Raw genomic sequence first — 20,028 nt, 5'->3', positions numbered from 1 at the left:
ACTCAAAATTTCCGCTACCGGTTCTCCAGAACCTGTCAGAACCTGCTGGATTTCACCCCTGCCTTGGCCCATCTCAAACTAGATTTGCTTTCTCTAATCTGATGCCTTTGAGATGCCGTACAAATGTGATGGACTTCATTCGCCTTAATCCCCAGAGAACAGAGTACATTATGGAGGACATCAGTTGGAAAGCCTTCACTAGATTAACAATAAAATCTTGTGCATGCATACTCAAAAATAAGGTCTATTAATTTAATGGGGTTTACTTTGTGCCAGGTAAAGTAAGTATAGGATGAAAACATGTACAGACAGGGTCGTTTTATTCCCATAGGCTCATCCTATGTGTTGTACCCATATGGCAGGGGCAATTTCTAGCCTGCAAGAGCTCTTTGTTCTTGGGAGTAAAATCCTGGTAGAGAATTGCCAATCAAAACTTGATGCAAAGAACATACTGGTCAGATTATAGAACCACCTATATCTGATACACATATCTGATAATCCCAGATATCAGCACAAGAAACCCTTTCTATTTATCCTCCATTTTCAATAGTATAATTTAGGAGATTTAGGAGAATGATCAATATTCACCACTTTGATACATTACCCTGAAAAACAACTTGAAGAGGCATATTATGCTAAATCGTCATACAGTAGATCTGGCCCTTTAAGATGCTTAGATGGAAGAAGCCTTAGAGAAGGCTGACCATGCCCCACATAGGCTGCCTTGAGCTCCCCAAGGAAAGGTGGGATGTAAATTACATCATATTACTATATCATACATCAGGTGGCTTGGGGGTTCAATGGGGGAGCTTTGTACTGGAGGTAGTTGATTAATCAAAATTCAACCATACCTGCCCCCCTCCACCGCCCTCTGTGTGTCTGGCTCACTTCTTAACCATCTTGTGTTAATGGTTTTATCTGTTGTGCTTTTATGATGGTTTTAGTGTTATTCAATGTTTATTATGTTGTAAGCTGTCCAGAGTCATTGGCTAAATCAGGAATCCCCAACCCCTGAACCCCAGCCCACTACTGGATCAGGGCCTATTAGGAATTGGGCTGCGTGAGTGGCTAGCTGGAGCACTCACCTGCAGCTTAATTTGCACGACTGGCAGGCTGGCGTGCATGCATGCATGCTGGCCCACCACTTGGGCAAGGGCTATGTGCGTATGTGCTGCCCCCCCCAACGTGGTACAGTTCCCCTCCCCCTCAGCTGGGCCACCAAACCGCAAAGTTTGGGGGCCACTGAGATAAATAAACAAACAAATACATTGTAAGTAAATGAATGCTACTGATATACAGTACATCTGCTTCTACCTTAAGTCTCTCTACTTAACAGGGATGGTCTTTAAAGTTTCTTGTAACTGTTGTAGCAAATCAAAATTTGGTCCTTTACTTTTCGAAGGGAGGTTATAGTAAACGTCTGTGAGACTCTAGGTCCCTGAAGCCTTCGGAGCGCTCAGAACAACCCTCCGAGCAAACCGGAAGTGACTTCCGGTTTGCTCAGAGGGTCGTTTTGACTGCTTCGGAGGCTTCAGGGAAGCCTCTTGATGGTCCGTGAAGCCTCCGGAGGGCTTCCAGGGGGGCGGGGGAGGCTGTTTTCGCCCTCCCCATGCTCCTATAAAGCCTCTGGAGCCTGGGGAGGGTGAAAAAAGCATGCAAAAAATGGGGGGGGGGCCTGTAGTGCACGCATGCGCACTGGGGGTCGCGCATTGCATTATGGGTGCGGCATGCCTGCACACGACCCCCCCTGCGCTCCCCCCCACTTATGGCACGTGAGCCAAAAAAGGTTCGCCATCGCTGCTCTAGGGGTTAAGTCTCTTAGGAGGCCAAAGATGCCTTATAAGAAAACAAAGGCTTAATGAGTTTGAGTTGCACTTACAGTACAGTAACTACATTTAGAGCCAGAGGAGAATTACATATTTAGAATCCAGGATGGGATCATGGGAGTAGAAGTACAGTGCGCCTGGAAAGCCCAGTAATGTTAAAGGAAAGTGTGTAATTGAGCGTGTGTGGCCTCTGGAGAACTAAATTAAGGGAAAGGATGCAGGCAAGACATCCAATTATGTCTGCCTTGCAACAGAACCCTCTTATCAAAAACGGAGAATATTTGTAGCTCAGGGTTAAAATGAGGAGTCCTTGGTGCTCTCCGAGCGTCGTTGTTTTCTTGCAGATGCTTCATTACCCAAATTAGGTAGTATCATCATTGCTAGCACTGATGATGTTACTTAGTAACAAAACATCTGCAAGAAAACAGCCAAACCCAGGGAATACCAAGGACCCCTCAAAACCCTCTTATGTCCTGCTTCCTGAGCTCTTCTCATCCTGAAAAGATTTACTTTAGTTTGCTTGGGTTCAACCGCAGAAATAGTAATTTAAAAAAAAAAAAGTTGAAGGACTTCAAGCAAAAGGGCTGCAGTGTCCTGGGATACGTAAATAAAAAGGTTGCAAACGTTTTAGCCAATAAATCTTTCTTCCTTGGCTTCCTAGGATGTCTCCTCACCATCCCAGGTCACACCCTACAACCATTTTCCAGCCGATACGGTGTACAAACTACAGCAGGTGATAAACTTTCAGAAAATAATATTAGGCACTCCTGTGGCAAGAGGGTGTCTCTTGCTGTGAGAGAAGAACTTATGGGTTTTGCCATCTTTGGTGATTTTTAAGAAGAGACCGAAAGGCTATCTTCTCAGGGATGGTTTAATTTGTTTTCATGCCCTCTACACAGAATCAAGACTAGATGATCCTTGAGGTTCCTTTCATCCCCTTTTCCAATTCTGTGACTTTAGAACTAGGTGTGCTTTTTATCACCCACTAGCTTAATATGCAAGAAAGCCCAGCCGTCAAAAATAACAGGAGGAAGACGAGAGGATATGTACCCCATGAGAATTTCTCAGCCATCAGGAATAGGATGGTATACACATTTAATAAATTAATTCACATTTAATTGATTAATTGTCAAGATGAGCAGGTAGGTTGTCGTAACTGATCTCAAGCCAGACCCCACACCCCCAAGGATGATCCCCATTTGGGGTACACATCAATATGTGTAGAGTAGTGTGTGCTACATAACAAAAACACCAGCAAGAGCCAGTTTGGTGTAAACCAGGAGACAGAGTTCTAGACCTGTTTTAGGCATGAAAGCCAGCTCTGTGACCGTAGGTCAGTCTCTATCTCTCAACCCAATCCACCTCACAGGATTGTTGCTGTGGGGAAAATAGGAAGAGGAAGGTGTATTAGGCAAATATGTCCCCTTGGGTTATTTATAAAAATAATACAAAGGAGGTACAAATATCAAATAAAGGTAAAGGTTCCCTTCGCACATATGTGCTACTCGTTCCCGACTCTAGCGGGCGGTGCTCGTCTCCGTTTCAAAGCCGAAGAGCCAGTGCTGTCCAAAGACGTCTTCTTGGTCATATGGCTGGCATGACTCAATGGCGAAGGTGCACGGAACGCTGTTACTTCTCCACCAAAAGTGGTTCCTATTTTTCTACTTGCATTTTTACATGCTTTCGAATTGCTAAGTTGGCAGAAGCTGGGACAAGTAACAGGAGCTCATTCCGTTATGCGGCGCTATGGATTTGAACCGCCAAACTGCCAACTTTTTTGATCACCAAGCCACCACATCCCTTCAAATACATGAGTACAAACACAAAGTTACCCTATCCAGGGAGCTTACGATGTTAAGTAAATGCATAGTGGGAAGGGGAGAGAGATCAGAGTGGCAAATTGACAATTACACCTTCAAGGCACCGGCAGCTGCCTTATGCTGCATCAGTCAATCGGTCCATCTAGCTGGCTCCATCTTGTAAACCTGTTCTTGAAATTTCCAAAGAGTTTCCCAGTTGCTCCTGAAGATTCAGCTTCTCTTTAAAGCGTTCTGACTAAATCTCAAGAGACACAGCTTAATGGGTGCGTTCCGTTATAAGCATGCAACAGATTGCAGAATTGATCTTATTTAGAATAAAAGCTATCTAACAGGATGGAAAGTCTGGGTCAAGGGCTTGCCCTGGCCTCGGATATCAAGGGGCAGTTGAGAAGAACCTACTTCGATGGCAACAAGCGTATGGAGCAGGCATTCAGAAAAACTGAAGTAACAAAGAGTGACTGTGAGCATGTATAGCAGATATTTCCTGTGACCCATGAGTGCTTTTAATGAATGAGGGTTTGTACTGGTCGCAGATTCCATCTTGAGCTCCATTTGTTCTTATCCATGGGATAATTTTTTGTTTGGCAAATCATTGTATGCCTTGGGATTTTTATAGACCTGGAAGAATCTTCTACCACAATACTTCACTGTAGCAAATGAATGAAACAGTCTGAAACAGATAACCAACTATATTAAGACAGCTGAGGTAAGTGCTTAAACTAGACTATGTGGCTTCTTAGCAAGATAAAAATTCAGCAATAGGAAAAGGCGGGTGGCAGGAAAAAAAAATACGGAAGAAAATGTTTTGTCCCACAAATCTAATTCCATGCTAAGAGAAGTCAAGCACAAGAGGCAATCTGCTAGGTCTAACTGAAGATCCTGTTTTTCACCTCTTATGAAAGAAGGGCATGAAGATAACAATCTTGCCTAGTTTGCTCCAATATCACTTGCAAAATTGAAAGAAGGTGGGAAAAGTCTCAATCTGTGCATCCTTTTCCAACTCAAGAGATAGGGATGTCAACTTCCAGAATGCTCAGCCTATGTGGCCACAGTCCCTGAATTCGAAATATATCTGTTGGCACCACTTGCCACCTAGGTTGGTATAAGAAAAGTCACAAAGAAAAAAAATGCAAAGAAAAGACACGAACAAAGAAACACCAAGCATCTCATTTACACCGCTTTCAAATGTACTCTATAAATGATTCATGGCACAGGTTGAGGTTTGCAAACTCAGGAAGCCTATTTTTGTGATCAAAATTTGGACGCTTGACGACTGGTATGTATTTATGAGAAGTCGCAGTGTCCTGAGGTTATGAAATCCCCTTCTGCGGTCTTGTGACAACCCGAGTCAATGGAGAAACCAGATTCACTTAACAACCGTGTTACTAATTTATCAACTGCAGTGAATCCACTTAAGAACTGTGGAAAGAAAGGCCGTAAAATGGGGCAAAACTCACTTAACAACTGTCTTGCTTAGCAATGGACATTTTGGGCTCAATTGTGATCATAAGTCAAGGACCACCTGAAATGGTATTAAGGATCCTGCCTTCGCTGCTTCCCCCTTTCAGTGCAGGTTCTTCCCAGCCCTGCTGCGTAGAGTTCAGAAGAACAGGTGATCTTTGATATTATCTCCTTCCCAAGCAGTTCCCATGGGAATTAATCCAAGTTAATCCCAATTAGGTGAAGTCTATTAATGACAAGCGTAGAGGTGAAGGCAGAGGAGGAGGAGAGGCAGAGATTGCTTTGTAGATCAAGTTGACAGCAGGGGCAATACAGAGGCTGGTTCGGACAACAATGTGCTCTGTTTAACCCCAACTTGATCTTCAAATACCTGCAAAACTATCCAACGGGTATGTTATTAGGCCTAGTTTCAAGGTCCTTGTATTTATATGTTTGTATAAGTATATTTCCTAATGTGACACAAAGTCTGTCCTCGCTCTTTTTATAATACTCTGCTATCCCTGCAAGCAATCCAAACGTTTAGGAAGTTCTTTTTATTTGATTTTATATGAATAAAATGCTATTGCATGAAGTCCAAAGAAACATGGATTCCTCAACAATGGTCTTAATAAAACCGAAATCAATCTTCCCAATTACAGACCTTCTAGATGTGTGGGGTAACAACTCTCATGGTCCTCAACAGAGCTGGGTTTCAAGCCATGGAGTTAGGGTACTTGGGGGTGCTCTGTTCTGATTTTGAATGTTGCACTGAAGTGATTGACAAACTCAGGATCCCCCTTTGACTGAATGCTTTATTTTCCCATGTACCGTATTTTTCGGAGTATAAGACACACTGGAGTATAAAACGCACCAAGATTTTGAAGAGGCAAATAAAAAAAAAGTTTTTGCACTCTACAGACCACCCAAAAATGGCCCATTTTTTGCAAAAAAGGCCCTGTTTTTTGTCAAAAAAAGGGCATGCCTAGCCTTTAGGAGTGTTCCGGGGGGGGGGGGGGCAAAAACGAGCAAAAAACGGCCCATTTTTCACTCATTTTTGCCCTCCCCTGTTCCCAGGAGCACTCTGGAAGCCTCCTAAAGGCTATGCATGGCCATTTTTGCAAAGGGGGGCGGGGTTTCAGGAGGCCAAAAATGCTGTATTCAGTGTATAAGACGCACCCAGATTTTCACCCTTTTTTGAGGCAAAAAGGTGCGTCTCATACTCCGAAAAATACAGCATGTCAATAAAAGGCACTTCTGTTCTGGTTGTTCTGCTATTATCCCTTGCAATCTAATATCCCTTTTCATCACTTTCTTTTCTTTTTTTTTAAAGATTGACAGAAAGCACTGGGTGTTAACTAAAATTAATTAGTTATATTATATATTGTATTACTAATTAATGTTGTTGCTAGCTGCGAAGTCGTGTCGGACCCATCGCGACCCCATGGACAACGTTCCTCCAGGCCTTCCTTTCCTCTACCATCCTCTGGAGTCCATTTAAGCTCATACTGACTGCTTCAGTTACTCCATCCAGCCACCTCATTCTCTGCTGTTCCTTTTCTTCTTTTGCCCTCAGTCGTTCCCAGCATGAGGCTCTTCTCCAGTGAGTCCTTCCTTCTCCTTAGGTGGCCAAAGTATTTGAGTTTCATCTTCAGGATCTGGCCTTCCAAAGAGCAGTCGGGGTTGATCTCCTCTAGGACTGACCGCTTTGATCGCCTTGCAGTCAAAGGGACTTGCAGGAATCTTCTCCAGCACCATAATTCAAAGGCCTCAATTCTTTGGTGCTCAGACTTTCTTATGGTCCAACTTTCACAGTTAATTAATATTATATTACAATTAAAAATCAGTGCCAAGTGACAGCAACATAAGGAGTACAAGAAGCTGGAGAAGTTCCAGGGCCTGAAGCGAGAACTAGAAAGAAAACAAAGGCCAAAGAGGCCCCTGTTGTAGTAGGAGCACTCAGGGCTGTGCGTCCTAAATTAGGAGAGTGGCTCTGACAGATTCCAGGAACAACCTCAGAACTAGACTTCAGAGGTCACTTCCAACCCAAGGATTTTATGTTCTAAGTTCTCTGTCGAGAAGAGGGACAGCTCAGATGCTGTGCTGAATCCTCCCAGACTCTGGTAGATGACCCATATTGAGGAAGACCAATCCATCCATTAGGATAAATAACAAAATAACAGACTTGGCAGGGACCTTGGAGGTCTTCTAGTTCAACCCCCTGATCAGGCAGGAGACCCTGTACCATTTCAGACAAATGATTGTCCAATCTCTTCTTAAAAACTTCCAGTGTTGGAGCATTCACAACTTCTGGAGGTAAGTTGTTCCACTGATTAATTGTTCTAACTGTCAGGAAATTTCTCCTCAGTTCTAAGTTGCTTCTCTCCTTGATTAGTTTCCACCCATTGCTTTTTGTTCTACCCTCAGGTGCTTTGGAGAATAGTTTGACTCCCTCTTCTTTGTGGCAACCCCTGAGATATTGGAACACTGCTATCATGTCTCCCCTAGTCCTTCTTTCTCTTAAGCTAAACATACCCAGTTCCTGCAACCGTTCTTCATATGCACTACATCTTCCCTGTTTTGATGCCTTCAAGTCAGCCCCTGAGATATTGGAACCCTGCTGTCATGTCTCCCTTAATCCTTCTTTTCATTAAACTAGACATACCCAATTCCAGCAACTGTTCTTGGTTGCTCTTCTCTGCACTCTTCCCCACCACCACTTTCTATTCCCTATGAGTGGTGTGTGTATATGTATGGTATATCTACATATACATGAATGAATAATTCAGTGAATATGCTTCTTACCCTGTCTCCAAAAAACCTTTCAGAGGAACACTTTTTTGCCTTGGGTCACACAAACTTATGTATGGTTAAGTTAGGCTCTGAAATAGTCCCACAAAGTAATTGAAGGTACAGAGAAACTGGCTTGTGTTCAGCTTTTACACCCAAGTCAGCAAAAAAAAGGGTTTGTATCACATTCAATTTTTAAGTTTTAGTTTAACACATTAGCTCTATTTGCACAATACCGCGTTGAATCATGTTTTAATCTAGGGTATTCTTCAAATGCTGCCTGTGAAGAATAGTATATGGTTCTCTGTAATCTGCGAAGTCAGAAAACTGAAGGAATTGAGCAAACCATTATTTACCCTGAGTAGGCTTTCCATGTGAATTTTAGGGCAATTTTAGAAAAAAGATTAAAAAGTGAACAATCCTAACTGAGCTTAAACCACACTAATTTGGAGAAGGTAGGAGATGAGTTTGGTTCTTTTTCTCAAAGCATCATAACCCCCAACTCAATTCTATTCATCCCTCCAGGAGCCTTTATGTCAAATTTAATTTTTGGAAACTTTCACAGCTGATTTGGGATTGGCATAGCTGCTTACTGGATAAACTGGGCTCTGGCCACCAGCACTGTTTGCTCTGGTTGCAGCACAATTCGGATTGCATGAGCAGAGTTAGAATTTGGAGGGAAGATGAAGGAAGCTCAGAATTGACAATGGCTTTATGGGATTAGAGGAGGAGGGAGAGGGAGGAGGAGGAAGGGGATGGAGAAGAAAAAGGAGGAAGGGGACAAAGGAGGAGAAGAAAGAAAGAAAGAATTATTCGTGCATTGCCAGGACTATATTTACGTAGACACCAGCAGTTGAGAGTGGCACATGGAAACTTCTTTTAAAGTACAGCAAGAGACTGTAACTACCAGTACAAAATTGGTATGTGGCATTTGATTCATCATTAGCTTTTGGATAGCAAAGCATTTCTTCTGGGAGGAGCACCAGACTCTCATCTGGGGTTTTTCCCTTTGCTGTGGCAGCAGCATGCGCAGGAAGGGAGGTTCTGCAAAATTCTCCTCGCTTCTCACAAGAGGTAGCAGCGTCAGGCAGCTGTCCTCCTGGCCCTCCCACCCAGACCAAGCGCTTCTGCCCTTATTTAGAGACTGAGCTGGTGATTCAGACCTGACACATTCCTTAGGGGAGTAGGCCTGCGGGTGGGGCAGAGCAGCTGCTGTGGGCGGGGGAGGAAGGGGAGAAGAGATGCTGGTGGAGGAGGAGATGCCCAGTGGCAAAATTGCAAAGCCAGATGTGGAGGGATGGCAGAAAACAAAAGGAAAGAGAGCCAGGGTGCTTCGTGAGAAAGCAGGGTGCTTACACCATACAAGCCTCACCTCAAAGAACCTGCCTTTGTTGGAGAAACATCTCTAAGATGTCTTCTCCTCCTTCCAGTGTAGACCGCTAAGTAGCTTTCATCCACATTAGGGACATTCTAGCAAGATGTGGAGACCCTGGGATTTGTATAAAAGACCTTTAGGGAGAAGAAAACATACTTCACTAGGGGAGCAACAGTTGAAAACCCTAACCCAGTTCTATCCTGCTGGGGGTCAGGGAGATCTGAGGGATTAACAAAACAAAAGAAAATATCTCAGAAAGTGAGCTAACCAAATTCCTGAACAAAATCACTCTAATCATTTGCTCAATTACAGCAGGGGTGGGTTCCTGCCAGTTCTACCCTCTTCTATAGAAGAGGTTCCACAAATCTACAGTGCCGTTTAGAACCGGTTCCAGCTCCCTCCCCCCAGCCGTCTGCACATCATCAAGATGAAGAGAGAGAGGAGGAATACTGGGAGTTGAAGTCCACAAGTCTTAAAGCTGTCAAGTTTGAACACCCCTGGGGTATTTTTCTAAAGGGTTAGGGGTGCGAGGGTCTTGTAACTTGGCAGCTTTAAGACTTGCGTGTTTCAATGCCAGAGTTCCTGAGCCAACATGACTCGAGGAGGAATACTGGGAGTTGAAGTCCACAAGTCTTAAAGCTGTCAAGTTTGAACATCCCTGGGGTTTTTTTTTCTAAAGGGTTAGGGGTGCAAGGGTCTTGTAACTTGACAGCTTTAAGACTTGCGTGCTTCAAATGCCAGTTTCTGAGCCAACATTTTGGTTGCTAAGCAAAAGCGTTGTTAAGTGAGTTTCACCACATTTTACAAGTTGGCCATGCTCACCCCGTCACATGATTACCGAGCCACTCCCACTTGGTCACATGGCTGGCAAGCCACTCCCACCCGGTCACATGGCTGGCAAGCCACTCCCACAAAGCAGGCCACACCTACAGAAGAGGTTCTAAAAAAATTTGAAATCCACCACTGAATTACAGCCATAAATCAAGGACTACCTATATACAAAAGGAACCAAGAATATTTTGTTTAATGACCACTGCAAAAATTGAATCAACCATATGATAACAATTGACTGTAATTCCAGGCTCAATTTTAGTTGTAAATCAAGGACTATGGTACCTATAACGTGGATAAGGAAATCATGGCTTGTGAACCCAGCCTAGACCATGTTGATTTTCATAGCTGAGTACTTCCTTTTTTATTTCTGATCTCCAAATCCTTCCATCAGGCAAAACCACTGGAGAACATGCCAAGTTGCTAACATTATCATACGAAGTACAGAAGATGCAGAGGCCTTTATAGACCATTCTAGGTTTAGAAAATCACATGGCTAGATGTTTTTAAGGGAGTAAAGAATGGGAATATTTTCTGTTGTCTAAGTAGGGAATTTCAAGAATCCCAGAATCCTATATTCTGTTCTTTTGCCCTGTTTTTAACTTTGCTACACCAAGCCATTCCTGGCATGTCATTATGTCCTTTCCTTCCTTCTTCACTAAGTGCAGTAACCCACTTCCTGAGTTTTACTTCTGTGTAGAGGCCTCTGCGTCTCTCATGCCTGCCCTCATCCCCCACACACAGACCAAAAAACCTAGCAATTTCCTGTTTTCAGAACAACTCTGAAGTGGAGGTAGTGCTCAGAAAACAATGTAAATAGCTATGAAATGGATCTTATGGAGGCAGACCAAACTGTTTAGGATTACCTAATAGAAACATAAAAATACACACGAGAGTTGTATTTAGTTTATAACTTGCAAGAACAGTTGCAAGAGCCAGCTTGACATGAAAACTGTTTGGATGACTGTGGGCGAGTCATTCTCTCTCAGTCCAGCCAGTGGTGGGTTTCAAATTTTTTTAGAACCTCTTCTGTAGGTGTGGCATGCTTTGTGGGAGTGGGTTGCCGGCCATGTGATTGAGTGGGAGTGGCTTGGCAGTCATGTGACTGGGTGGACGTGGCCAACTTGTAAACTGTAGTGAAACTCACTTAACAACGCTCTTGCTTAGCAACCAAAATGTTGGCTTAGAAACTCTGGCATTTGAAGCCTTAAAGCTGTCAAATTACAAGATCCTCACACCCCTAACCCTTTAGAAAAAAAACCCAGGGGTGTTCAAACTTGACAGTTTTAAGACTTGTGGACTTCAACTCCCAGAATTCCTCCTCCAGTCATGTTGGCTCAGGAACTCTGGCATTGAAGTGTGCAAGTCTTAAAGCTGTCAAGTTACAAGACCCTTGCACCCCTAACTCTTTAGAAAAAAAAACCCAGGGGTGTTCAAACTTGACAGCTTTAAGACTTTAAGGTTTAGATAGGACTCTTAGAGGCGGGCGGGGTGATTGGTGAGCCAGCCAATCAGTGAGCGGCAGGCAGGGCAAGCGTGGTGCGGATGGGCGGGGGGAGAGAGCTGGAACCGGTTCTAAACGGCACGGTAGATTTGTGGAACCTCTTCTCTAGAAGAGGTTAGAACTGGCAGGAACCCACCCCTGGAGTAGGAGCATCTCCCGGCTTCATAGCAGTCCTAAGAGGTCGGCTGGGTCTGAGCAATGATGTTTATTTATTAGATGTTTATCCCAACTCTACTGCTTTATAAGTAACTCAAGGCTGTGAATATACCTGATATTCCTTCCTTCTCCCATTTCCCCCACAACAACCTTATGAGGTGGGTTGGTTGGCATGTGACCAATTTTATACTTTTGGGACTAATCAAACATCTAGAATTCTATGGCAGTGGTTTTTCAACCTTGGTAACTTGAAGACGTGCGGACTTCAACTCCCAGAATTCCCCAGCCAGCATGGCTATCTAGGGTATTCTGGGAGTTGAGGTCCACACATCTTCAAGTGGCCAAGGTTCAGAAACACTGCACTATGGGGTTGAAGGTTTGGTAAGGACTTGCACATTGGGGCATGACTGAATATTAGCATCTACATCTCTCTGCTCTGAGAGTTAAAAGGAAAGAGGAGTGCATATGTCATCCTGAGAGTTTCATTATGACTAGGTGATGATGCAAGATACAGTATATTGTGGCCAGTAACTTACCATTTATTTTGTCTGTTTGTTGCATTTTGATTCTTCTGGGTTTTTTTGTAAATTTTTAATTGGTATCTATGCATATGTATATGTATGTACATAGCCCTCGATTTATGACCACAATTTCTGTTGTACAAGACAGTTGTTAAATGACTTTTCCTCCATTTCTTGCCACAGTTGTTAAATGAATCACTCCACTCACTAAGTTAGTAACACGGTTGTTGCCAAATATGCCACCCACAATCAACCGGATAATTTTTTTGCTCTAATCCAGCAAGATATTTTCTTGTAAGATGTCTTAAAATTAAATGAAGAAATAAAATAGCACACCAGCTGTCAAACAGCTTGTTGTTACATCCTGGGCCGGAAATTGTCTCTCAAGATGTGATAAGCAAGGCATAGGTTTTATAAAACATATAAACAAACCCACTGAGTGACTTTGCACCAATCATTCTCTCTCAACCCAACCCACTTCACAGTGTTGTTGTTGTGGGGAAAATAGGAGACGGAAGGAATATTAGGTTATGTATGAGTTGTTTATAAAAATAATAAAGGCAGCACATAAGTAAATAAATAAATAAATAAATAAATATGGAAGTGATAGTCTTTCTTGCCCATTTTACTGATTAAGAGGCAACGCCAAATGTACACTGTTGGTAAGGCATAGATATAGCTTTAAAGCATACCCAAACAGCAAAGGAAGATCAGGTAATGTTGATACATACAGAAGCAGAATTTTTAAAAAAGAATTGACTACAATTTTGACTGTGGGACTGTCTTCTTTGTTGACTTCTGTGGATTCCAGCACAATTGTGCAATTGAACAAATGGGGAAAGAAATACAACAGGAAAGCAGTGGTTGCAATCCCAACCCAGAGTGTGCAATTGTGCTACTGTCTCTCCCCCACCCACCCTCTGCCTGCCATACCACCCAGGATGTGCTGTTTTGCATTTTCTCCATGCTACTTTGTGCAACTCTGCTCACTCAGCCCTAATACATTGTGACGAAAGAATAAACAAAATACCAGAAGGAAGAAGAGCTACCCAGAAGGTAAAATTGCACAACCATGACTAGGATTATCATTTCCAAAGGGCAGGAAATCAAGGAGGAAACTAAGACTTGGAAATCAGCAGATCATCCATCCCTTGGAATCATGAATATCTTTACTCAACTGGATTGAGATAATAGACTGTGCCAGGCAGTGGTGGGTTTCAATTTTTTTTAGAACCTCTTCTGTAGGTGTGGCCTGCTTTGTGGGAGTGGCTTGCCAGTCATGTGACTGAGTGGGAGTGGATTGGCAGTCATGTGACTGGGTGGGCGTGGCCAACTTGTATAATGTGGTGAAATTCACTTAACAACACTCTTGCTTAGCAACCAAAATGTTGGCTCAGAAACTCTGGCATTTGAAGCACGCAAGTCTTAAAGCTGTCAAGTTACAAGACCCTTGCACCCCTAACCCTTTAGAAAAAAATACCACAGGGGTGTTCAAACTTGACAGCTTTAAGACTTGTGGACTTCAACTCCCAGAATTCCTCCTCTCGCTCTTCATCTTGAAGAGATGGGGAGAGGGGGCGGTCTATAAATACGAATAATAAATAAATAAATAAATAAATAAATAAATGATGGGCGGACGGGCGAGGGGAGGGAGCTGGAACCGGTTCTAAACAGCACTGTAGATTTGTGGAACCTCTTCTATAGAAGAGGTTAGAACTGGCAGGAACCCACCCCTGGTGCCAGGGGAAACTAAAAAAGAGCAATGTAAAAATTATGGATTTGAAGTGATACTCTATGCGGCTGATGATTCAAACTTGCTATTGCCAATTGAAAAAATACCAAATCAGGATTCTGAAATCAGCTTCACTTCACAAATACTGGATCTGTAGTGTCCCCCATTTTACAAGACAGACCTCAGGGAGAGACCTGAGCAGCTAAGCAGCCCAAGAAAGGCCCAGGTGATCACCAAGAGGGACAAATGACATGAAAAGCAGCATATAAGCCCTTTGTCAATACCAGACTTCAGATGGTCACAAGAGTCACAAGAGTTGGGTGGCCCTATAAATCCTTTAAATAAAATAAAATAAATGGCATTCCAGGGCCTGCTGATTTTGCAGCCTTCTCTCCTTCTTATATTTTTAAAACATTTTATAGTCAACAGTTGGTGCGGTAATCATATATCTAACCACAGGGAATCCCCAACTTACTCAGAATTTCCATTGCTAAGTAAGATGGGCGTTAGGCGATTTTATGACCTCTTGCCATGGTTGTTAGGAAAAACACTACAGTTGTTCAGTGAATCATGCAGTCATTAAGTGAATGCTACTTCCCCCATTGACTTTGCTTGTCGGAAGCCGGCTGGAAAAGTCGCAAATGGCAATCACATCAGTGGTGGGTTTCCCAATTTTTTACTACTGGTTCGCTCATGCACTCTTGCGTGCTTGGGCATGTGCAGAAGCTTCTACACATGCGCAGAAGCATCCAGCTGGGTCCCTCCTGCCACCGCTACTACCAGTTCGCCCAATCTGGGCCGAACCGGGAGCAACCCACCTCTGAATCACATGACCCCAGGATACTGCAACTGTTGTAAACACATGCCAGTTACGAAGGGTCCAATTTTTTATCCTATGACTGCGAGGATGTTGCAGCGGTCCTAACTGTGAGGACCGGTTGCAAATCCATTTTTTTTAATGCCATTGTAACTTTGAACAAATCAACTACACAAATGGTTGTCAGGAGAGAACTACCTGTACAGATGATGCTCCTTCCTTCCTTCTTTCTTCCCTCCCACAGTTTTTCTAGAAGAAAATGACGTCTATTCCCAAATTAAAGGGTTTTCCACAACAGCATTAAGCCCAGAATGAGTAACCCCACTTGTTACACCACTGACTCCAATCCCAGAATTTTCTCCCAGCTTCTTTCCCAACATAAGTGTTGGGAAAGCCATGATGACATCACATATGCCATGATGTCATTGTGCAAATGATGTAATTCCCGTAAAAGGGAAATCTCAGGAAACCCACCGGTACATGCCTTGGAAGCAAAGGGAGGAGCGCAAGCGATAGCCTTGTTAGCCATCTGTCCCTTTACTTCCTGTGCAGCAAATCAGTTGCCTGTTTGCCTCAACAGCTGGATAAGAAGTTAAACAAAATGTGCCAGGGATGAAGAAATACTTCCTTTGTCTGGTCCCAGAGCATTTGCAAGCATGTTGTTTCCAAATTATTATTTACCAAAAGGATTTCCAGTTTTCGGGGAGGGGGAGGGGAGGAACCCAGCTCAAAATATACTTGTGTTTTAATAAATTTAATGCGTGTAAATCAGCCGGCAAAGATTTTTCCCAGTTGAGGTTGAAGACAAGTGCATCTAAAGAGTGACACTGCAAAACAGCTGATAAAGAGTAGTGGTGAAAGATGGCAACTCCCAAGCACTCTGATTAACAGTTAATCCCCTCTTTGGCCATAAAGTGGGAAAATAAATTGTGCTTTTAGGAGAGCCTCTTCTGATTAGAAAGATATAACCTGAGATAGAAGTGGCTATAGAGAGGAGAAGAACTGGATGGAACTGGATGTAGAGAGGAGCAAAAATATACAGTATATGCTGAAGGTAGGATAGTCAGAAAGAGTTAGCAATGGAGTCACTGAGATCTGGCACATTCTATCTTAAGATGGTTCGAAGCCAATCGGACAAAAATAGAAGACTACGATCAATATTTCTCCAAAGAGAAACTATTAAAATGGACTGCAAAGAGTCCTGGAACGTTTTCTAGGACAAGGACATTGACACTGAAAGATGACATCAAATGTCTGAGGAGGAATAACAAATTAACAGAGTTGGAAGGGACCTTGGAGGTCTTCTAGTCCAACTCCCTACTCGGGTAGAAGACCCTATACTATTTGAGGCAAACGGTTGTCCAATCTCTTCTTCGAAGACCTCCAGCGTTGGGGCATTCACAACTTCTGGAGGCAAGTCGTTCCACTGATTAATTGTTCTAACTGTCTGGAAATTTCTCCTTAGTTCTAGGTTGGTGTTCTCCTTGATTTGTTTCCATCAATTGCTTCTTGAGAAAAGGAGAACCAGGTGATGCTGATAAAAAGCAAAACTTTTAAATGTGTATTTGTACAATATTTACACTCTGCCGCACCCCTAAAGGATAGAACTCGGGTGTGTTACACAGAGTCCCCCTGCCCCTAGATATTGGCCCCCTGCCCCTAGATGATCCGATACTGTCACCCAAATGGCTGGATTCCGTAAAATATTCTTTCTTTCTCTTTCTTTCTCTCTTCCTTCCTTCCTTCCTTTCTTACAAATAACTCAAGGCGGTGAGCATATCCAACACACCTTCCTCATCCTATTTCCTCTACAATAACAGGGAGATGATTTGGGCTGAGAGAGTATCTGGCCTACAGTCACCCAGCTGTCTTGCATGGCTAAGGCGGAACTAGAACTCGCAGTCTCCTGGTGATTGGCCCAAAGTCACCCAGCTGACTTTCATGGCTAAGACGGGACTATGATTGGCCCAAAGTCACCCAGCTGACTTTCATGGCTAAGGCGGAACTAGAACTCTCAGTCTCCTGGTGATTGGCCCAAAGTCACCCAGCTGACTTTCATGGCTAAGACGGTACTTGAACTTACCTTTTCCTGCTTTCTAATCTGGTGCCTTCACCACTAGGCTGAATTGGCTTTCCTTTAGGGGAAAAATTGTGTTGGATGGTTTAGAGTTCAGCACACTGTGATGCACATTGTATTATGTGAATCAGGCCATCACATTCGGCCATAAAATTAGATGTGTTTGGGAAAGGTGTATTAAAAATAGACTTGTCCTTAATTAAACCCAGTTTAGCCTGTTATTTGAACTATAAAATTGTAGGTTTTAATTCAGATTTGACTGTTTCATGTTTCTGCGACAGACTCCCTATAGGGGAGACAACCATCAGGGACATTTGTGAAGTCGAGACCTCCCAAAAGCAATAGCCGCAACTGTATGAACAAAGCCCCTGGTTTTAAACGTTCTTTTGAAAAGCCTAGGTTCTTGTAAGCAGGGGAAAATTTTTCAGCCTACATCAGTCATCATAATCAATCACCTTAGGGTAAAAGTGATTTAGTTTGGCAAACAGATGAAAATCAAATAGAAATTATTGAAAACAAATTATTAATTATGTATAAAGAAGAAATGCCTGGAATGTGGTATCTTGCGCAGGCTATTTACAAAACTGCTGCTTACATATCGGACTTATAAATTCTTCGGAAACTATTTTTCCAAGACAAAAGCAAGCCAAAAGGCCCAGACTACGATCCATCACTTCAAATTGAGGTTAATCTGTTGGTCACTCACAGCCTCAGTTGGAGATTATCATTCTTTCCTCAGCATATCCCTTTCTGGATTGAACAGAACCAGCCCTAGTTTTCTTCATTTCATTTATGTCCCACGATTCTAACGAGTGTTCAAGGTGGATAACAAAATTTGACAAAAGAATATAGCACAGATTAGAACTGACAGTGAAATTAATACTAAAACAATTTAGCAATTCAACATCTGGTGAAAGACATCCATTTTCACACATAGAAAAAGTGAGACCAGTGGTGGGATTCAAACTTTTTTTACTACCGGTTCTGTGCTTGGTGGGTGTGGCTTGGTGGGCATGGCAGGGGAAAGTTACTGCAAAATCCCCATTCCCTCCCGATCAGCTGGGACTCAGGAGGCAGAGAATAGATGGGGGCGGGGCCAGTCAGAGGTGGTATTTACCAGTTCTCCAAACTACTCAAAATTTCCACTACCGGTTCTCCAGAACTGGTCAGAACCTGCTGAATATCACCTCTGAGTGAGAGCCAATTCAATTTTCATGGGAATGACATGCAGGATCTGGAATCTCTTCCTTTGCACCAACATACCTCTGGAATATATTTCTGCAGCCCTTCTGGAACTCTTACGTGGCTATTAAATTAGGGGAATAAATCACAAATTAATAACAGGAATGTTTCTCAAGAATGTTCCTCAGGTTCAGGCAGTTGGAGAAGGGATGGATTGGAGGTGAGCCGAATATATTGGGTGGCTGCTTAAAGGCATTTGGCATAGAGAGGTGAAGAGTGAAAAGAGGCCTTCTACTGTAACTGTGGCAACTCATACCTCAGTACTGGTTAATGACTTCCTTTGGAAAAACACAGCAGGCAACTTCTGCTAGAGGAAGCTTTCTTTCGCTTCTTCTAAATCAAGCTGTATTTTTTCCCACTCAGGCAAGAACATACCTGCAGAAGCTGGGCTTTTCTGGTGTTGACTAGGATTAGCAGATTTAGATGAAGGAAGGTCTATGGAGATATTTCAATCATCCAGGTCACAGTTGTCCCAAAGGTGCTTTTTCAAGAATTTTTCCTTGAAAACCTTTAGCTTCTCATCTAAGAAGCTTCTTCAGTTCTGAAGAATGGGAATGATAAGAATTGGATGAGAAGTCAGAACTGAAGACGCTTCTTGGATGAGAAGCAAGACATCTTCAAGGAAAAACAAAATCCAGTTGCCTCTTGAAAAACCATATTTGGGATGGATGAAGAAACTTCCCACTGCCGCCTAATTGTGAGTACTATGAAGTCAGGCAAATGTTGGGCCTCTTACCTATTGGAGCATCTCATTTAACTAAAACCAGAAAGAATTTAGCAGATTTCTGCAATAATGTTGAGCATTCAGGTCCCTTTGATTATGTGATCTCCATGTTTGGTTACAGTGCTTGGCTTCACAAATTATGCTCAGCCACATTTGTTGAACCAGCCTGATTCATAACATAAGATTAGGATATAAACCATGATTTGCCAGTCAACATTATCTGTGTCACTCATTACTCTAAGTCACAAACCAAAAAGCAGCATTAAACCACTTCATCATATGATAAGTGCCCAATGGAACTCTGTGAGTGACACGAGTAGTCCCCAAATTAAATAAATAAATTTAACTACTTTGCAGACCAATTTTCTAGACATTGTAGAAACGGAACTTGCCGCCTTCTCCCTACAAGAATAATTGCCTGGCCACTAAACATGGGTCTCAGTTTCATTTGTCTCCAGCACTGTTTTCCTTGATAGATCTGAATGGTCTCCCATGCCTTTACAGCTAAATTTTTATTTTAGAATAATCAAAAGTTTTTGCCCCACTACAGTCCTAGTCTGAATCCAATTTGCCCAATACCTGACATTTGGAAGCATCACAAAATAAATTCAACCATAGAAGGTTAACCTGTTTGCCAAATATTATTTTTACATTGCTTCTTTATCCTCATCCACTCAATTTTACTGATGGTTATAAAAGAGAAAGACAAGGGCTAAACTCTTATTTTTAGGAGGGGGAGGGCTTGACCTACTGTTCTGCACTGATGCCACTTAAACCTCATGTTTGTAAATACCAAATATTTATCTATCTATCTATCTATCTATCTATCTATCTATCTATCTATCTATCTATCTATCTATCTATCTATCATCTATCTATCATCATCTATCTATCTATCTATCTATCTATCTATCTATCTATCTATCTATCTATCTATCTATCTATCTATCATCTATCTATCTATCTATCTATATCTATCCTTGTTCTGTGTATGTGAAATGATATACAATTATATTTATATATCAATAACCCTCTTTTTACGACCCTTAATTTGGGATAGATGGAGCCTTTACTAGCTGGATGCCCTTCCTGACGCCACACGGAGTTTGCAGTAATTATTATTTTTTCTTTGCGCCCTAGGAGAGAAACATCTACCATTACCAAGAGCTGAACTCT

General features: G+C 42.6%; 2 protein-coding genes across 2 annotated transcripts in view; both read right to left on the bottom strand.

The window, feature by feature from the left end:
* Positions 1-20,028, bottom strand: part of DHX16 (DEAH-box helicase 16) — a 103,283-nt gene that overhangs the window by 33,282 nt on the left and 49,973 nt on the right. The window lies entirely within an intron of this gene.
* The window catches only part of PPP1R18 (protein phosphatase 1 regulatory subunit 18), a 45,756-nt gene that overhangs the window by 4,356 nt on the left and 21,372 nt on the right, over positions 1-20,028 (bottom strand). The gene's annotated exons all lie outside the window — the stretch shown is intronic.

This window comes from Natrix helvetica, assembly GCF_964273705.1.
Source record: "Natrix helvetica genome assembly, chromosome: 1".
Taxonomy (NCBI): domain Eukaryota; kingdom Metazoa; phylum Chordata; class Lepidosauria; order Squamata; family Natricidae; genus Natrix; species Natrix helvetica.
The sequence above is the reverse complement of the archived record's forward strand: the minus strand, read 5'-3'. Positions and strand labels throughout refer to the sequence as shown.